General features: G+C 31.9%; 1 non-coding gene across 1 annotated transcript; it reads left to right on the plus strand.

Annotated features, from left to right (window-relative positions):
- The first annotated feature begins 17049 nt into the window (after positions 1–17049).
- On the plus strand, positions 17050–17123 carry TRNAV-AAC. Its single transcript has one exon. It is a non-coding gene; the product is annotated as a tRNA-Val (tRNA).
- Positions 17124–22708: the final 5585 nt, after the last annotated feature.

Genomic DNA, 22708 nt, shown 5'->3' on the forward strand with positions numbered 1-22708 from the left:
AAAATTAACCAAAATACATTAACAAAAAGTCCAACAAATTTAACAAAAATAAATTAAAATAAATACAACCAAATTAATGAAATAAAGTAAGTATTAAATAATAAATAAAAAATTACAATAAAAAGTCAAATAAACAACTAAATACAAATATAATAAAAAAAACAAAATCTATCGATGCTTGCGACGCGAATGTGTTCCGCAGGGCGGTGGCTGTTAGTCTCGAGGAGGATTTCTTCGTATCACTGGTTGTGACTCCTCGCTGTCATCATCATCACCATCATCGTCGTTGTGAGCAGCTATATTAGGTTGATGAGGAGCTGATGACGATGATGCACCTCCATAGAATAAGGACCTTGGAGGTGTGTGACTGACTATCCCACCGGCCTACAAAAACTGGGAAAACTCATAAAACCCAGACATCGCTGAGTGTGAAAACTGTATAGGAGGCGTCTGTGCTGCGGCCATGGGTGATGAGGTTGAACCCGCCAAAATGTGGGCATATGAACCCCAAGTCAGATCTACAAACATAGACCCATAATATCCTCCAGGAGGGGTCATAAAACTCTGTGACGGTGGCAGCGGCGGGGTCATAAAACCAGGTGAAGGTGAAGGTGGTGGCGGCGACATCAGGTAAGGGAATGGCGGTGGAGACATCACATATGGCTGCGGTATGTAAGTCGTTGTAGACTGTGGCTACTGTGAAGGTCCTGCTGGTGCAGCTGAGGATGAACCGGAAGCACCTACTCTCCGTCCACGAGTCGGGGGATGATGGTGTTGTGTCGGTGAACGTCTCTGTCAACGTCGCTGAAAGGTTCGCCATCGTGCATCCTCGGAAAGTAGAAACAGTTTCCTGTTACTGTTGAACCAATCATAATAACCACCAGCAACCATCAAGAGGTCAGTTAAAATGGGCTCTCTACGGGGAAGGCGTCGATGTCGATCCTCCCACAACACGACCCACTCATGATGCCTCACCAGCCAATCTGTATCGGTCTTACTGCGTCTATCTGTGCTATGCAACTCGTCCATACTACGAGGTGCTTCCGGAATTGGTTGAAAACAACCAAATTGCCAGAGCACACGATCAGTGGAGTGTCACTCGACGATCGCATAACAGATCAAAGGAACCATCGCCATCCAAACATCTGATGGGCCCCTCAACTCAGGTGGGATCACCATCCTCACATCATCATTAGAATATGACACCCATTCAAACTAAAACAAATATATATAATTTTATCAAAATAATAATCTAATTATATAACTATGTTGAGTTAATCGATTGATAAAAATGGCCAAGAGGGGGGTGAATTGTCAATTAAAATTTTGGTGGAAGCTTTTGCAGAAAATTAAAAATATTTGCACAACGATTTAGAGTGGTTCAACTTTCTCAACCAAAGTCTACGTCCACTACCTTAGCTATCCACACTAAGGATTTTCCAACAAATTCACTAATTTGTTCTTTCTATTGAGGCCAAAGAGATAACCTTACAACTCCCTCAAGAATATACCTCAATTCTTGAGAAAACTCTTTTCTCAAAGAGAAGATTACAAATTTGCAAACTCACAAGAAAAACCTCACAAGGCAAATATGTTTGCACAATTCTAGAACAAAGAAAGAACACTCAAGAATAAATACAATTGAGCACAATAAGTGTTCTTGAAAGCAAAATGAATATTGAATGAAAAATAGGCTTGAAATGCTCAAACTTGAGGTTTGATTCTTTCTCTTTGATTCTCTCTTGATTCTAGTTGCTTGATGTTTCTTGTTCTTGATAAATGGCTTCTAAGCTTGCTTAAATACACCTTGAATCACTTCTGAACGTTGGGGATCATTAATGAAGTTATTGTAGTCGTTTAAGTGTGAAAACAATAAATATTTCTGCTTGGAGCGTGGGGAGAATCGGTACCCCTCATGGGGAATCGGTTCCCTAAGTGTAAAATTCAAATATTTTGACCGTTGAACAGTGGGGGGAATCGGTTCCCTCCGAGCATACTGGAATTCTCGGAGCCAAACCATTCAGGGGGGAATCGGTTCCCTCTGAGCAATCTGAAATTTTTGGCTTTGAAATGGTTCGAAATATTTTGCAAAATTGTTTTGAAATTATTTTTAAGATTAAAACTTAATTTTACACTTGAGTAATGATTAAAAATGACTTTTGAAGATTTGGAGTAATATTTTGATATTTGAATAATTATATCAAATATACTTAGAAAATCTTTTTGGAAAATCTTAAAATTCATTTATCTTAATTTGTTATATTGAAATATCAAAATATTTTCAACAATCTCCCCTTTTTTGATATAACAAAACATTTTAGTAATTTTAAGATTTTGAAATCAAGTTTTTAAATTACTCCCCCTTACCCTAACACTTATCCCCTTTAAAAACACTTTAATATTTCTCTCCCTTTTTGTTAAATCAAAAAGACCTTTAAAAGATTTTAAATAAGTTTTTGAAAAAAAATTAGCCAATTGATAACTAAATATAGCGTAAGCTGCTAAGATCATAATCAAGAGAAAGATTAGCCATTAGTTCCATAATTTAATATTCATAAACAATGTGAAATGGCAAAAAAATTTGTCATAATGCAACTAATATGTAAATGATGCAAAAATAAACATTAAGCTCAAAATGAAAGTGAAAATCAAACCAAATATATAAGCATGTAAGTTCAAATATCCAATTATCCAACAAATTCAAACACCCAAAATAAAACAATCCATGAACATCAAAATGTTTCACAATTAAAAGTTCTGAGTTCGGGACGATAAACCCATTGACCCAAAGACCGAGTTTGATAAACAAATTACTAAGGAGACAACCATATACCAAGTTTTATATATTCTTGGAAGGAACAATGTTTATGGAAACTCACTAAAGATGATCTATGGAAGATTAATCTTCTTTTTATGTTGGATACAATATATCCACCATATATATATGTTCCTAAGGGAGGCGTACCTACCTCCGGATGGTCTAAACCACCAAGAGATCAAATAATGAAGGAATCTATCACGATGAGTTCTTAGGGTACTCTCACTATCTTTAGACTTATAGGGTGAATCCACAATCTCTTTTTCATTAAGCCTGAGTTATCTAGTCCAAAATGGGTAGCGATTGTGCCGGAGTCAATAAAAATGAATTGTCCTAAAAGATAGGATCGAATTCCTATAATTTCATATCGGCGCTCGTTTTGGACACATACCACATTGGAATAGAAAAATGTGGACTAATTGATGATAAACCAAAGATTTGAGTTTAAAGAGTTTATCAAACTTCTAGGATTTAAGAGTAGGAAGATATTGGAAGTGCATATCTTCTATAGCTTGAATCGAAGGGATACGTTCTTCCCAGATTTTGTATGACTCAAAACAAGTATGGTACCTATGATATATATCTTGTCCACAACCAGGTACGTTGAAACAAGAGTTCAGAATGGTCATATTTGGGTTATTTGGATTGGGTGGAGGAATAAGAGGTTGATTTTGACTTGAGCTACTAGACAATATCCTAGGTCGTTTAGGATTGGACATGGTTTAGGAAATCGGAATAGAATGGATAACCTGCAATTTAGAAAACACATGTATAGAATTTAATTAATCCCAAAACTCAATTGAGTCCTCAATATTTCAAGGTTCTCTAAACCAATCCTAATGGGCAAAGTTTTTGAAAACTATTGAAAAATAAGGTTTTAAAAATCAATATATGTATAGTTTTCATAACAACAACATAATTCAATCAAAACACAATAATTTGAAAAATATTTTTTTTATTTCAAAAATTTCAAAGAATTTTGGAAAATTCTTGTGTTTTTGATGAAATTAGTTGTAAAATCAAGTTTCTAATCACTAAACAATCAATGCTCGATCACTATTTCTATCTAGAACTAATTGAAACTAGTCTTATGTTCAAAATCAATGAAATAGAGAGTTTAGAAAACTTTACCTTGAAACATGAGATTGAGTGGATTTTGATGTTGTTTGCACGATTTTAATGATGCTAGCAGGTTTAGGATTTGAAATATGATGAAATTCCGACTAAAAATCGATGTTATGAAGCAAAGAGGAGATAAGGAGAGAGAGAGAGAGGAAGAGAACGGCGTGAATGAAGAAATATCGAGGGTTTGAGGAAAAATTAGGGTGTTCTGCCCGTAAAAACCAGAACCCCAGGGGGTATCGATTCCCCTAGGGGGAATCGGTTCCCCTTCAAAGGAGGAATCGGTTCCTCTTCAAGGGGGTATCAATTCCCTCTGCCCTATAATTCAAAAATCTGTATTTTAAACACTCAAAATGCTAAATTAATCTTCTCTAGTGGTATTGGCAACTTATATATCAAAAATTAACTATGTTCAATCAATCAAATTAATCCTTAAACTACATTTGAACATAAAGTTAATTTTTCATCAAGAATCATAAACTCCCCCTAACTAATAGCAATGAATGTAATTAGAAATTACTATTATAAGCATTTTTCATTTAGTCTTAAAAGTGCTAAAATTATTTTAAACACTAAGTGAAGATAGGCCAGTTAAACCTAATTCTCTCCTAAGTGTCCAAAAATGTTCCTTGTCCAAAGGTTTTGTAAAGATATCCGCTAATTGATGCAAAGTATCAACAAATTCTAGAACTACATCTTCCTTAGTGACATGGTCTCTAATGAAGTGATGTCTTATTTCAATGTGCTTAGTTCTAGAGTGTTGGATGGGAATTTTAGTGAGACAAATAGCACTAGTATTGTCACACTTGATAGGAATGGTAGCTACTTTAATTCCATAATCAAAAAGTTGTTGTTTCATCCATAAAACTTGTGCACAACAACTACTTGCTGAAATATATTCGGCTTCAGTTGTAGATAATGCAACACCATTTTGTTTCTTTGAAAACCAAGAAATCAACATATTTCCAAGGAATTGGCAAGTATTGGAGGTGCTTTTCCTATCTAATTTGCATCCTCCATAATCCGCATCAGAAAAGGCATGCAAGCTAAAGCTAGAGTCTCTAGGATACCAAAGTCCTAAACTAGGAGTGTCCTTAAGGTATCTAAAGATTCTCTTAACAGCTAGTAAATGTGATTCCTTAGGGCATGATTGAAATCTAGCACATAAGCAAACACTAAACATAATGTCCGGTCTACTTGCAGTTAGATAAAGTAGAGATCCAATCATTGACATATATAATTTAACATCTACATATTTACCTCCTTCATCCAAGTCAAGCTTTGTAGAAGAGCTCATTGGAGTGTCATGAGGTTTCCCATTTTTCAGTCCAAACTTCTTGAGTGTATCTTTGATGTACTTAGCTTGATTGATGAAGATGTCATCTTTTCTTTGCTTGGTTTGGAGTCCCAAGAAAAATGAGAGCTCCCCCATCATGCTCATTCCGAATTCGCTTTGCATTAGCTTAGAAATTTCTTGGCAAAGAACATCATTAGTAGAACTAAATATTATATCATCAACATAGATTTGAACTACTAATAAATCTTTACCTTTATGCTTTAAAAACAATGTAGTGTCAACCTTCCTTTTTGAAAAAACCCTTTTCAATTAAAAAATTTGACAATCTTTCATACCAAGCTCTAGGAGCTTATTTTAAACCATAAAGTGCTTTTGTCAATTTAAGAACATGATCCAGAAATTTTAAATCTTCAAAACCTGGAGGTTGTTCCACATACACTTCTTCTTTTATAAAATCATTTAAAAATACACTTTTAACATCTATTTGATATAGTTTAAATTCATGAAAACGTGCAAATGCTAATAACATTCTAATTGCTTCCATCCTAGCTACGGGAGCATATGTTTCATCATAGTCTATGTCCTCTTCTTGAGTATACCTTTGAGCAACAAGTCTAGCCTTGTTTCTCACTATATTACCACTTTCATCAAGCTTATTCCTAAATACACATCTAGTACCTACAGTAGATTTATTACTAGGCCTTTCAACTAATGTCCATACTTTACTTCTCTCAAATTGATTTAATTCTTCTTGCATAGCCATAATCCAATGTTCATCTTTTAATGCTTCTTTAATATTCTTAGGCCCTATACATGAGATAAATACAACATAATTACAAATATTTCTAAGAGAAGATCGAGTTGTTACCCCTTTGGATGGATCACCAATGATTTCACCATCCTTGACATAGTTGTACTCTCTTGGGTAAGATGCTTCCTTTTCTTCAATGGTTGGATTCTCGAGAGGATAATTAGTTTCCTCATCTTTCGTTTCTTCCTTTGATGATGGTTCTCCAACGTCATGTCTAACGTCATTTGTATTTATAATACCTACATCATCATTCAAACAAGAATCCTTCCTCGGAAGGAGATTATCATCGAAAACAACATGTATAGACTCTTCTACAACTAAAGTTCTTTTATTAAATACTTGATAAGCTTTAGAATTTAAGGAATAACCCAGAAAAATTCCTTCATCACTTTTAGCATCAAATTTGCCAAGATTGTCTTTACCGTTGTTTAAAACAAAACATTTACAACCAAAAGGATGAAAATAGCTAATGTTAGGCTTTTTATTTTTAAAAATTCATATGGAGTTTTCTTTAAAATAGGCCTAATCATTACTCGATTAATAACATAACAAGCGGTATTTGTGGCTTTCGCCCAAAAATATTTTGGCAAATTGTTTTCACAAAGCATGGTTCTAGCCATTTCTTCTAAAGTTTGATTTTTCCTCTCAACAACTCCATTTTGTTGAGGGGTTCTAGGTGATGAAAAATTATGGCTAATACCATTAGAATTACAAAACTCAGTAAATCCAAGATTTTCAAATTCAGTTCTATGATCACTCCTGACACTAGTTATAGAGTAACCTTTTCCGTTTTGGATTACTTTTGAAAACATAATGAATTTTTCTAATGCTTCATCTTTAGTACTTAAGAATAGAACCCAAGTATATCTAGAATAGTCATCTACCAAGACAAATGCATATTGTTTTCCACCCAAGCTAGTAGTCCTAGTTGGCCCAAAAAGATCTATATAGATCAATTGTAATACTCTACTAGTTGATACGTCATTAATGGATTTAAAAGAAACTCACTTTTGTTTTCCTTTAGTACAAGCATCACATATTTTATCATTATCAAATTTCAGTTTAGGCAGCCCTCTTACTAAGTCTCCTTGAATTAACCGTTGCAAAACACTCATACTAGCATGTCCTAGTCTTCTATGACATAACCAACTATCATGCTCATCCTTAGCAACTAGGCATAAATTAGTCATATTGATAGAATCTAAATGCACCATGTAAATGTTTCCTATTCTATGACCAACAAGCATAATCAAAGTAGATGCAATGTCAATCAATTTTGCAAACACTTAATCTAAAAATAAGACATTGTATCTTTTGTCAAATTCATCTAATCAGATTATGCTTTAATCCATTCACATACAAAACATTATGCAATGTTGATAATTGAGATTAAGATCACATGCATAAAGTTTTTGAAAATGTTATGCATTAAAACTTTATAATATAAAAAAATCTATGCATAATCATTAAGAAAAATTTAAGGTCAAAATTTTGCAAAACTAAAGTTCTTGAAAAATCGATATCAATTATTAAAGAGATATCAATTACATTTTAAAAACAATTTTGACCAAAAATTAATACGATGAACTAAAGTTTATAAAACATTACCAAAAATTATTATGTTCATCATACAATATTTTCAACATACATGAGACAAAACATAATCATTTAGAATTATTTAACATTTAAAACCTCATGCATGCATAAACTAAATGAGCAACCAAATAAAATAAAAAACATTAAGTTTAGAGGTTACCCATTTCTTTTTTATGTGTGGCTAGAGCATCTTGAATATCATCATCTTCATCACCATTGCTCTCACACACCTACAAGAGACATTTAAGTAGATTTTGGTATCCAAATTGCTTTGGATCCTTGAACATTAGTTTCAATGCCCCTTGTTCCTTTTGGAACCCATACTTGTCTAATTTTAAATCGTTTTCCTTTATTTAAAGGACAAGTATGTTCCTTATGACCATGACAATGACAATGTGAACATATTGTAATTATTGAACTAGATGAATTATTTAAAATGATATCTTTTTCTTTTGTTAAACATTTAAGCTTAACTTTTAAATCAAATTTTTTTTCAATACTTTCAAATTTCATTTTTGAAAGCTCTAAATCCTTCTTCAAGATTTCATTTTGATTTTCAAAATCCATTTTCGTTTCTAGAAGAAGTTAGTTTAATTTGAAAATTTATTTTTCAAAGTTTTCAGATTTTATTTTTGAAAGCTCTAACTCCTTTCTCAACATTTCATTTTGATTTTCCAAGTCTGTTTTAGCTTTCAAAAGAAGATTATTTTTAGCAATAAATTTAGAAATCAATTTATTGTATTTGGAGTTCATGTCTCAAACTCTGAAAATAATTCATCATAAGCATCTTGTAACTCATTAAAAGATTTTGAATTTAATCTATTTGAGTTAGAAGATACATTTGGCTCTATGAGAGCTAATAGAGACATCACCTTTATTGGTTCTTCTTCTTCCTTGTCTCCATAGATCTCTTCAAGCTTATCCCACATCTCCTTGGCATTTGAACAAGAAGAAACTCCTTTATATACATTAGAATCAATTGCACAACACAGCATGTGCATAGCTTTTGTATTTTGTTGAGCTTTCTTCCGTTATTGATCACTCCACTTCTTTGCCTTCTTTGTAGGAGAAGAATATCCTTTCTCAATCATCATCCAAGCTTCCATATCAAATGCTTGGATAGATATCATCATAAGCTTCTTCCAACGATGATAATTTGTTCCATTGAAGTGTGGAGGCACGTCAATTGGTCTGGATTCTTCCATGGAGAATGAACCGGAAATGGATGTCATCTTTATCGATTTAACTCTTCCCGGATCTACTCAAGAGGTGGTTAAACCTTCAAATGAGTCAAGCTCTGATACCAATTATTGAGTTAATCGATTGATGAAAATGGCCAAGAGGGGGGTGAATTGGCAATTAAAATTTTGGTGGAAGCTTTTGCAGAAAATTGAAAATATTTGCACAACGATTTAGAGTGGTTCGACTTTCTTAACCAAAGTCTACGTCCACTACCTTAGCTATCCACACTAAGAATTTTCCAACAAATTCACTAATTTGTTCTTTCTTTGAGGCCAAAGAGATAACCTTACAACTCCCTCAAGAATATACCCCAATTCTTGAGAACACTCTTTTCTCAAAGAGAATATTACAAATTTGCAAACTCACAAGAAAAACCTCACAAGGAAAATATGTTTGTATAATTCTAGAACAAAGAAAGAACACTCAAGAATAAATATAATTGAGCACAATAAGTGTTCTTGAAAGCAAAATGAATATTGAATGAAAAATAGGCTTGAAATGCTCAAACTTGAGGTTTGATGCTTTCTCTTTGATTCTCTCTTGATTCTAGTTGCTTGATGTTTCTTGTTCTTGATCAATGGCTTCTAAGCTTGCTTAAATACACCTTGAATCACTTCTGAACGTTGGGGATTATTAATGAAGTTATTGTAGCCGTTTAAGTGTGAAAACAATAAATATTTCTGCTTAGAGGTGGGGGGGAATCGGTACCCCTCATGGGGAATCAGTTCCCTAAGTGTAAAATTTAAATATTTCGCCCGTTGAACAGTGGGGGGAATCGGTTCCCTCCGAGCATACTGGAATTCTCGGGAGCCAAACCATTCAGGGGGAATCGGTTCCCTCTAAGCAATCTGAAATTTTTGGCTTTGAAATGGTTCGAAATATTTTGTAAAATCGTTTTGAAATTATTTTTAAGATTAAAACTTAATTTTACACTTGAGTAAGGATTAAAAATGACTTTTGAAGATTTGGAGTAATATTTTGATATTCGAATAATTATATCGAATATATTTAGAAAATCTTTTTGGAAAATCTTAAAATTCATTTATCTTAATTTGTTATATCGAAATATCAAAATGTTTTCAACAAACTATAATCTAAAATCTATTTTTAAATATTAAAATGCATATATGTGTGCCAGCCTTCTGATCGATTAGCACCCTAATTTTTTCTAAATCATCAGGTAGCTCCTGATGATTTTTCCTATTAGTAGACCACCTATTCAAGGAAAAAAATTATTATACACTGTATAAAATGATTAATATACGAAATCAGTTTTATAATTACCTCAACAGTAGCGAAAATACGAATGGGTTCTTGACAACGGGACATAAAAAGGGCAATCGATACCATGCCCAAGACTACAGCAGCAGGAGACATCCGCTGATAGCATTTTTCTTGTAATCAGTGGCTCAAGACATCTCCCTGTACAGGAAAGCCAAAACTGCTGAGCCCCAACTGAGTGATCCGGCTAGATGAAAGTCGCCAATATGTCGCAACCACATACAGTGAACTTGGTTGCGTGATTTGTCCGGCATCAGTAACCCTCCTATCAGCTGCAGTATGCATGCCCGTACATACATTTTAACTTCATTATTTAGAGGCGTCCTCACTCAACTCCCGAAAATTGGTATCTAACCAATTTAACGGTATCCGACAACCGTTAAAACTTTCCGGGACACGTCCTAGATACTCCCAGCACAAAGCAGTCCATGAACCGTGCTCCATCCCCGATATCACATCTCCATCCACCGGAAACCCCAGGTACATAGAAACATCCTCAAGTGTAATAGTGCACTCTCCGCACGAAAGATGGAATGTGTGGGTCTCCGACCTCCACCGCTCCCTAAGGCAACAATAAGGTCTGGTTATATCTTACAGTGACCCTCATATCTACCTATGTGACCGAATCCAGCCTCTACTAAATACGGCAAGACACAGCTAGGTATCACTAACTTAAGGTTCCTAATAAAAGATTTAATACACAGTCCCTCTTCTAAAATTAAATAATTACAAAAAATAATTTTTAAACTAATAATCATGCATTAAATAAATAAATAAATTATAACTAATAATTTAAATTAAATTAAAACGTTAAAATGTTATCGTATCAGCAAAATGTCGCGATATATGATTTCCATCCAAGTGAAGTATATCACCTTCCATTTTATATCTGCAAAAAAAATTAATTAAATAAAATATTAAAAAATTTAAATACTTAAATAAATTAAAAACAAAATATTAAATATAATAAAATATACCTTAAACAGTTATAAGAGAATATAAGAGTATTTGAGAGAAGTTGAGAGGATTTGGTGTGATGAAAGTGATTGAGAATGGGGTATTTATAGGGAGGGGGTGTGAACGGCTGGGGTAGGTGGGTAATTAAACCTAAGGCGCGCCCCAGTGGCTCGCCTTTCTGACGTGTGTCAGATTTAAAGGTAAGGCGCGCCGTAGGGGCCGCACTTTACACACATGTATCCCAACTCAGCATAAAGCGCTCTTCAGGGAGCGCACCTTACCCACGTGGCGCCAGATCAGCGTAAAGCGCGCTGCAGGGGGCGCGCCTTACTGCAAAGGGTGTTAGATTGGGAAAAATAATTTGAAAGGTGCCTGACAGGGAAATATATAGGGTATAGGTGATTTTTCGGAAAAAAAAAGGCCCTAGAATTATTCAAGTATGTTTTGAGGAATATATAGTGGAGTACAAAATATATTGTATAAAATTATAAAATATTAAATTTAAAATTTTTATTAAATTAAAATTTATATTTTGATCTGGATATCCGATTTGAAAATTAAGATAACTAGTTTTTTTAGATTGGAAAGGGATGATAATTTTAGTGATTCAAAATTTTAGACCAGACAATATTTTATATCTGAAATGAGCAAAGACATGTGCATGAGTATATTAAGGGAAATAAACTTTCAAAATTTTAGAAGAGAATTAAACTTATAAAATTTTAGAATAACAAAAATAGATTATCACTTAAAAATATAAAAAATATATAGACTAATTTAAAATTTTCAAGAGAATTCACGTAAAAACGCTCTGTGACAGTTACCAAAACTGCTTATTCTCTATGGTACTTCAGCAGTTACAAGCAAATCAACCGGATCTTTGGGGCAGTGGTGATGGCTGTTCACGACCATCCCTCTGCCCTTTTGTTCCCATTTTTGGTTATTTCCTTTTACTTTTACTAGTTTTCAATTTTAGTTTTATCATAGTTTAATATTAACGTTTTCTCTTGGCCCTTTTTCTAGTAATGGGTATCATGGTTACCGGTGTTTGTGACTTCCGATACAGGTTTATTTCTTGGTTTTTCTTCTTGGTTTGTATTTCAACATGTTTTCATAGATAGGATTGCCTTTTAGGGGAGATCACCTTCTCCATTTTTCGTTTTGGATCTTCTTCAAGTTTTTCTCCTTCATGGTTGGTGCTCAGAGCTATTGGTACTATCAATTTATATATATCGTTGCTTCATTTGTTCATACTTTTGTTTATCAAACTATCACTAAATGATTATTGTAAGATTTTATGATAGTCCAGACTGTTTGTTCAGTTTGTAATTAATAAAATGTTGTTTATATGATTTCCGATAAATTAATATTTCCCCGTATACTTTCAAAAAAAATCATGAGAATAATTGTTTCCCCGTCCATTTGGTCCATCCTTGGACAAGAGGGTCAATTCGTCAATGGAAGACAAGAAACAACCCCCAAACTGTTCATTTCATCAACTATGGCGACAAGAATGCTTATGAATTCCATGATACATTAATCATTTAATGTATATATTTGTGTTCCAATAAAATGTTTTCTATAGTTTTTTTGATGTATTTGATAAAAAAAATTACCGTAGAAAATAAGTTATTTCATACATAACAAAAATTTCAAAATAGGGTGAAAAATAATGTCTTTTACTGAATTTTAAATTAGAGAAAAATAAGATTTTTTTAGGGAGGAAAAAGATGTTGAAAGAGTATTTTTGTTGGATAGGGTGCAAAATGAAAATTTAAAAGTTTAAGAGTTAATTTAAAATAATTCTTTTATTAATATGTTATTTCATCAAATTAACATATATTTAACGTTTTAGTGACCAAAATATAACAATCAATAAAACGTAATTTTAAAATATATATATATATATAGGTAAAGAACAAAATTGAAATGAAAGCAATCATTCTTATAATTTATCTTTAATAATTTTAAAAGAATATTTCTTAAATATGATTTACTTTTAAAAGAAAGTCAAATATATTTTACTCTTTAGATGATATTATATAAAATATTTTTTTCCTTATTTGATATACATTTTTGAAATTATTTTGAGTGAAATAAACACGTATTATAAGTACCAACAATAAGTTGGTTTAGTGAAATGAGACATTAGATCTCTTAAGCAAAGGTCAGGGGTTTGAATCTTAGTGTTTGAATAGAATAAATTGTGTTAGGAGATCACTCTTGCCTATGCAATATCTGATTCGGATTAATTAATTAATAAATCGAAAACGGAGGATTATACTAAAAAAACACATATTATTTATCTTACTAATGTCTTCCTATACATTGTTTATATTACAAGTTTTTGTTGTTTGGTATTTTTATTGAAACCATTTTTTTAAATAATTTAGAGTTGTTATAAGGTAATATTTTTTTTAATTATTGATAACGATATTTATCCACAGACGTAACTACTTGAACTCAAAACCTCTAAGAAGAAGAATTTCTTTAACCGACTTGATGGGTTCCACTAAAGCTATTTTCAAGACATAAATATTGTATAAAGTTTTACAAAAGCCAATGTTTTATAATAATTGAATTACTATTTTTTATGATTAATTTAAAAGATACATTTGAGTGTTTATTACATAAATAAACAACATGAATTTAAAATAATAAAGGAATTCCTATAGGTTTCCGAAAATTTGTTACCATATTGTGTCTCAAGATTAACACCTGAAACGCCAATCACTAATCCAAAAAATAACTTTTGCCAAATCTATCCTTTTAACCATCCATGTTCATTCCATGCAAGGAACCTTGCTTCTATCCAGAGTCTGCACTGAGATTGAGAAAATCACCCGCCAATTTCTGACGTCTGGATAATGGAATTGGACCGTCCTTCGTTCTTATTTTGACGATGGTGTTCTTCTTCATATCTTGAATATCAAGCCCTATTCGATACTTGATGGTGAAGATATTTGAATATGGAAATGGGGTCAGCAAAACCTATTAGTGGAAGACGCTTAATTATAATGTCATATCTGATGATTTCCTTCCTGCTAAAGATGTGAAACGGAAACTCATATGACAACTCCAAGTCCCTCAACGTATGCGACTCTTTCTTTGGATTAATTGTCATAAGGAAATGTCTCCTGATAAACTCAGAATGATGTAGACACCATCTTCCATATGACTCATCTTGCCACCTTTGTGGATCGGTGATTGAAACTAACATGCATGTGCTTTGAGACTGCGTTGCCATTGAGGGAACTTTGGCTTAATCTAGTCTCCAATAATCTTGCTGATACTTTCTTTACATCTCTTCAGAATTGGATTTTGGGTAATATTCCTTGTTCTAATGATTTCCATGGTGCTCTCTAGTCTCTTCTTTTTGTTTCAACTGTATGGAAGGCCTTGAAGAGTGTTGATTACAACGTTGGTTTCGCCGGCCGTTGACGGCTCGTCCCTTCCAATTTAAGCAGAAAGCTGCAATTGATAAATGAGTTGTAAAGGTCTCTTTCAACTTCTTTTCTAGTCTTAGGACTTAGTTGAGGATATTTGTAGTGACTTTTTAGTGTGTGTGTCAGCCATAGATCATTATAGTTATTTGTAGGCTAATGGGCTATACATATTTGATTGTTAGACTTTGGATTATGTTTTAGTAAGGGAGATTTTCCTCAAAAATCACCCTAACCAACTTTATTTTCCTGTCAGACGCACTTTCATCTTTATTCTCTGATCTAACACCCTTTGTAGGAACGTTGATGTGGTGTCACGTGGGTAAGACGCGGCCCATGCACCGCGCCTTATGGTACGTGTAAAACCTCAGATGCTAGTTTTATAAATATTTTTAGAAAAATGCCTAATATGTTATTAATTTCTATTAGAGTGATATTTGTGTAAAAACGTCAACTTTACTTATTTATTTTTTGTGTGTGAAAAAAAACTTTTACATTAAAATCTTTAAACTTTCTTTTGCAATTTATTTTATAACTCGACAAATTTTGATTTTTGCATGAAATTATACAATACGTATAATCTAGTATAGAAATTTGAGAGTAAGTATTTTAAAATATAAATAATTTTATAAAAGTTTTATAACTAGTATTCTTTTACAAAATGATGATGATGATGATAAATATTTTATAATTTAAAAAATTATAAATTTCATATATTTTTTAAAAAATTATTAACTTTTAAAATTAATTTTTAAAAAATATAAAAATATTAAAATAAACTTTTAATTACAATTGAGGAATTAAATGAATTATTATTCATTAATTATTATTTTTAACAACGATAATAATATTTATTCATTTTTAATAAAATTAGAATTTAATATTTATTTTATTTTTTAAAAATTAATATTAGAAAAAATATTTTAAATAAAGAGGTGATATTTTTTAGCTTTACATTCTTTTTTTTTATTGAATTTTAATATTTTTTTTTAACTTTACATTCTTTTTTTATTGAATTTTATTCACTTTTAATTTTTTATTGCATTTTTATTGATTTAAAAAAATGAATAATAATTATTTGATCCCTCAATTGTAATTAAAAATTTATTTTAATATTTTTAAACAATTAATTTTAAAAGTCAATAAACATTAGTAATTATTGTTAAAAACACAATATCACACAAAAAATAATAAATAAAGTTGGCGTTTTTACACAAATATCATCCAAACATAAATTAATTATATATTATGCACCATTTGAAAAGTATTTATAAAACTAGTACCCATTTTTTACAAGTTTCACAGGGCGCGGTGCTCTGCCAGGTGACGTAAGACGCGGTGCATGAGTCGTGCCTTACTGCAAAGGGTGTTAGATCGGGAAATAAAGATGCAAGGATGTCTCACAGGAAAATAAAGTTAGTAGTAAGTCAAGTATATCTGTAAGAGATTTTATCTATATACTGTAGTTGATTAAGAAGCTTTTTATCCGGCGGATGTGGGCTTGTTGGAGGTTTCAGTAAGCGAAGAGGCATGTCTGGAGACCTTGGATGATGAAATGGTGGCAGTTTTGCTGATAATGAGTCCGATTTAACGGAAATTCGAAATTTTTTAGAGCTCATTTATGGAGCTATAACAAAAAGCATGAGTAACCTCGTCTTTAATAAAAGTAGACAATGTGTTGAAGCTTATACCAACATAGTCAAGCATGGGCGAAACACACTAAATCATCTCGCATAATCCTTCCTGGGAAGGAGCTACCTCACATGCAAATTCAATGCGAAAAACCTCCCTTAGGAGAGTGATCTGTTTAAACACTTATGCACCAGTCACCCATTCTTCGAGCCATGGCTCAGTTGGTGGCATCCTCAGAGATTCAGAGGGCTCTTGGATCGTCGGATACTCAAAAGATTATATGCCACTCATTGGTTCTTCATGTTGAACTTGGGGAGTTTTTACTAGAATACAACTTGCTTGGTCTCTATGCTATGAACTGATAGATGTCCAAATCGATAACATCGTCGCTTTTAGAATGATATCCAGCCCGACAGTCTACTCTAATCTTATCTTTCCAGGCCAGGCAATAAACAACCTTTGCAGGAGAAGCTAGTACGGTGACTTTAAGATCATGTGTGTATTTCTGTTTATAAATGGAATTTGGTTATTCCGGTAATTGTTGTTTGGTTAAAGGCGCAGGAGATGGCAACTCCAGTTAAGCCTCCGAATGGTATTCATTACCAAGGAAAACATTACTATTCCATGTGGAAAACGTTGTTCGAAATCACCACCAAATGTCTTTCAATTTTCAAGAGAAAAGATTATAGAATTATTAAAAGAAATTGTAAAAACTTTGATATTACAACTTTGTTTTTGGAGGATGCATATGGTCTTGTTGGGTAAGGATTTCCTATAGTTGTAGTTGGAAGAAAAAATGTTTTCTTCTTAAAATTATGATATATGAAATAACTTGTTGAATCATCAACAAGGTGTCGTGGTGTAGTTGGTTATCACGTTAGTCTAACACACTGAAGGTCTCCGGTTCGAGTCCGGGCGACGCCAAATTAGACTTTTTAAATTTTTTTCTTTCAATTCTTCTCCCTCTTTCCTTATTGTGCGAAAACAGAGGAATGAAGTAGAAATAAAGGAAGAGAAGGAATTATACAGAAACTCCATTATCATATCATATAAATTAAGATTGGTTTTACATCTGCTCCATAGATATTTGTTCAACAACTGCACCATATCTATGCATGAATTTTCAGTTCCATCACCCCCTCTGAACCTCACATTTGTTGATAAAATCTAAACAATGAATATCTTTAAATTTGATTCTAAAATAATTTTACGCATTATCCTACAGTTGCTAATAGAGTCCCCATCTCAATATCTTGACGTCTTACCAATTTATGTACAACTGGAGATATACCATACTCGTCTTTTTTTTAGTGCAGGGAGAATGAATGAATGAATGGTCATCACCGATTTATGTACAACTGGAGATGAACAATGGATGATGGTTAGCTGCTTCTGTCGTGAAAAACACTTGCGGGACTTGTTTCGCTTCATGATTTATCGGGTGTAGAAGTGATGTACAACAAGTAGGGGGTGAGCATTTGATCAGTCGAGTCGAACCGAGTCATAAAATTTTGAGTTGACAAGTCATATTTTATAACTCGGAGTTGATTTGAAATCATTTCGAGTCGAGTCAAAATTTCGAGTTTCTATTTAAATTTAATTATAAATATTTACAATATTATAACATTATTTTATTCCAATTTAAATATTATTTTATAATCATATACAATATATATATATATATATATTCATATTTTTTTCATATGTAATATATATATTCTATATAAAGTTGAGGGACTCGACTCATACTTCGATTCAAACTTAAAATCAATCTACTAATTATTAAAAATTTCAAATACTACAGAGGCAAATACAACCCTCCCAACCCAGTTTGCTCTATTCGCAAACACCAGAGTTTGAACCCTAAATTTACTCAATAAATTTAATACTTTAACCTACTAAACCAACTAGTTATTAATAAAATAACATCAATCTTTTTATTATATATCTAAAAGCGTTGAGAACCCTCACGAGATGTGTATGGGATTGTAGAGATAATTATGCACGCATTTAAAATTTTAAAATATAAAAGATGTCCATACCTTTTGCAATCAAGCGTCGAAACACCACCGTCTACTTATAGATTAGATGCCTCAAAACGCGGAGATGTCTTACCTACTAACTTAGAACCGTTATCTTCATACCTAAAAATTTGTGAGTGGCCTCCGAGGGTGTTGAGTTGTCTTTTCTTCAACCAAGAGTCTTAATTAAGACTCCATCAATGTCACCAACGTCTAGCTGAAAGAGAGAAGGTACCTATGCTTAGGGTGTGCATTTTCAAATATTAGATATTATCTAATCCGAAAATTAGGATAACTAAAATTGTAGTCAGCATCCGATTTGAAAAAACCAGTTAATAATACTTTCAGATATTTAAATTTTTAGATCGGATATTTAAATATAAACTTTAATTTAATAAAAATTTCAAATTTAAATATAATATTTTATAACTATATACAATATATTATATACCCCTTTTATATATTTATCCAAACATACTTGAATAATTTTAAAACAAATATTTAATGCCTTATGTGAATGCTTGAAAAATAAATAATTTAAAAGTTGAAAAAAAAAATCAAGACTAGCTTGGAGGTTGGGGGCTTGGGATAGTTGGGCTCGGCTAAAATCTTCTAAAGGCCCAATTTTTTTCCAGATTTCAGATAATTTGAAATTAAAATTTTACCAATTCGTATTTGATCTGATTATTCATTTTTTAATATATGAACTAAATCATCCGAAAATTAAAAAATAGGTCGGATATTTGATTTTTTGGGTCAGATTGGATTTTTTTGTACACCCTTATCTATATTGTCCTCGGCAACATTGAGATGCATACATCCTTCCCTTTATCTTTCGCATGAGATGTTATCCCTTGCGATAAAAGTTATCTTTCATGTCATATGTTATTCTCTACGAGATTCTCTATCCTCCAAGTGAACTTATGCCTTCATAGATGTATTATATAGATATTTTTTGGATAAGTTATAACTCCTCTACTAAACAAGTACATCTTCTGTAAGTGTTGAGAAACTCTTATCCCTTTATTGGCATAAAGATGACTCCACTTATTGTCTAGATTTTTCTAGAATATGTTGAACTTCCTCCTCTCTGGTCAAAAGACTCGAGATACATCCGTTGCGACAGTAAAAAAATTGTCCATTGTCATTATATGATGTTGAGATGCAGACATATCCTTTATCTTTATATTAAAGACTATTATTGTCTCCTTAAATGTGAGTGTTAAGTTGTTGTTCAACACAAAGATGATTCTACCTATTAGTTTGGTTCTTCTAAAAGAGGAAATAATACACCTTTATCTCGAAAATGAGAGAGTTAAGATGCCTTAACTATTGAATAAAATCGAGAGGTGGTTGTTATATTTTTAAGCATATGTATCGAATCAAACCACTTTATGGCATTCGCTCGATTAAGGGGACAATTTATTATACACACGAAAGTAATATCTGAAAACTATCAGTTTTCCACCAATCGAGACCTCCAGATGGACTCATTCTCTTATCGAAGCTTCTAGGGAGTCTATCATCTGGGCACAACATTTCATAACCTCAAAGTTGGCTATAATATATAGAAAAGATCTATGGCTAACCCATGTGAACTACCGAAGCGAAATCTAAGAATTGTCGAACAAATCTATTTACCCAGTTGACCTACGAGTAGTCAAAATAACCCTATGTCTATTGCCATTATTAGGGTTGTTATAAATACCTCTCAACCAAAATTAAATAGGGGCTCTCAACCTTTTCTCCTTATTGGCTTACATATTTCCTTTCATTCTTTCATCTCTCTTACAGAGAAATATCGACCAATAACTGTTATCTCATTGACTACAACTCTCCAATTAAATTATAAGAGATGAAACGCCAACATCCGACAAGACAAACTTATTTACATAAATAAAAATTTATTTTTTTTATTTAACCATCTATATTTGATCTATTAATCAATAGATCAAATACAATAGAGAACCATTACGACGAAGACATTCTTATCTAAATTTATTCCATTCCCATTTGATGGTTTGATTTATTAGTAATACCCTTTTTAAACTTTTATTTATTATTATTTTTTTAGGGAGAGATGTCTGTTTTAGCCCATCACTTTTCTTATGTTGGAAGGGGAAAAATACAAGTTTATGTAGAGGTTAGGTCCTCACTCTATATCACCGTGACACCAGCCATTGAATCATATATGTCAAATAATGATATTAATTAAAGTTTTACTTTTCAAATGTCGAATATGTACTACATAAATATGCTCAATTATAAAATGAAAACCCATATGTTCATATTGATGTTGGAATATGGGTTAGATCCAAATACCTTTAATGAAAAATGAAGGGAAAAAAATCCGAAAAGACAACAGAAGTCGTACCCTTTTTTCTTTATGTCCTTTGAGTACTGCAATACAATTATTTTTGTTCTCATTTTGCGCCCACCCCTAGGCTTAAATACTCTGAAAATTGTGTAACCAATGAAGGATCTATAGTATATTTAGGGTTAATATATGTCTATTTTAAAATATGATTATTTATTTATTTATTTATTTATTAATAATAAATTTTATTTAAAAAAAATGTATATTGTGAATATACGTTTATTTATTTTCAAAATATTTCTATATCGCAGCTACATACAACACTAAGGACAGCTTCTATTGGCTGCCAGCATTAAAATCTCTGGGGAAAAAAAAGTTAACCTATGATGTGTAATTGTCATGTCCATCAAGTTGAATATAGGGTTGAGTAGAAGAAAATTTGGAGAACGTTTGAATAATTTATGAAAAACAAATAAATTAATATTCATTACTCACATCCAAATTTGCCTAACATGACAACATATTATTATTATCGTCTTTTCATTCTGTGATCCTTCATAAACAAGATAATAATGAAGATTCTAACTAACAATCAATTAGTCTAGTGAGATGAGACACTAAATCCCTTAAATAAAATCAAGAGTTCGAATCTTGGGATTAAAAAGATCGTCCTCGCCTTTACAATATCTAATATAAATTAGTAAGTTAATAGATAAAATATCAGTGAATAATTCAAAAATAATAATAATAATGAAGATTCTGCAAATAAGTTAATCAGCTGGAATAAAACGAAAAATTGATTGATTAAAATAAAATTAAAATATAATATTAGATATAATTCTGTTGACATCAATCATGATGGCTTGCAATGAATGCTGGCTGGTAGTATATCTTAATTATTGATTGTCACCATCGATTTTTTTTATTTTCTTATATTACATCATTGATTTTTTTTTATATTTTAATTTTTAATAATCTTATCTTTTTGATATATTTTTAATTTTGACTTTTTTTGTTTTTTTGTTAGGATTAAGTTTGATATGAACATGATTTATCAAGATAGAATTTATTTGTTATTATAATGATTTTTCCTTCTTTCGATACGTGATTTGCATTTGTATATTATTTTGTCATATCGCTCGACATTAATTAACGATTTGATAATGATATTTCAATAATTTAATTCTCTTTTATAATTAGTTTGTCGATATGACCATATATATTATTATCTATCTTTTGTTAAATATAATAATTTAGGGAGAAAATAACTTCAGTAACAAAAAATGCCTTATAATATACGAATTTAACCAACTTTTTTTGGATTTGCCAAAATGACCAACAAATTCGCAACGCGAATTCCAATTTCGCAACCCAGTTTCCAATTTCAAAAACGCGAATATGTAAATCGCATTGCGATTTTCCAAATTCGCGTTGCGATATTCCAAATTCGCGTTGCGATGTCAAATTCTCAACGCGATAGTCAAATTCGCAACACGATAGTCAAATTCGCAACTGAATTTCAAATTCGCAACGCGAATTTAATTTCGCAACAGGTTTTAGTTTTGCAACACAAATTTTTTGGGTATATAACAACGCAGCAACAACAACTCATAACCTAAATCCCTAAATCGCAACTCATTTCATCTTCATCTATCACTTTCTCCGGCGACATCCGTTCCTATATCCAACGACATCCTTCCCCATCTCTATTTTTTTTTACACAATTTTATTTCTATATAATTTTTCAATGATTTCTCTCCCAAATTATCAACTATCAACTTAATAAAGGTATGTTTTTCTCTAAGTTAATGATGATATCTAGTATATAGCTCGTTTGTTTAATAAATTAATTTATAATTTTTAGAATGAAATCATCTAATGTTGATCATGTTTGGATAGATTTGTGTTTTGGAGGGTCATGGGAGAATGTTCATGGTGTTTTACAATATGTGCCTTTACCCATAAATCTTCAACTAAAACTGTCATTAAAAAAGTTAACTTATGAAACTCTAATATTACGTGTTGCAAAGAAATTGAATTTAGAGCCTCTAAGTGGATTTAGGCTATCTTATATGAGAAAAGGTAAAGTTTATTTGTTAACCGACAATGAAGATGTTGAACGATTCATTGCTTACATTAGTGTTTCGCAAGAAGATGATGTTACATTATAT

This window comes from Hibiscus syriacus, unplaced genomic scaffold (assembly GCF_006381635.1).
Source record: "Hibiscus syriacus cultivar Baekdansim isolate YM2019G1 unplaced genomic scaffold, ASM638163v2 tig00112649_pilon, whole genome shotgun sequence".
NCBI classification, from domain to species: domain Eukaryota; kingdom Viridiplantae; phylum Streptophyta; class Magnoliopsida; order Malvales; family Malvaceae; genus Hibiscus; species Hibiscus syriacus.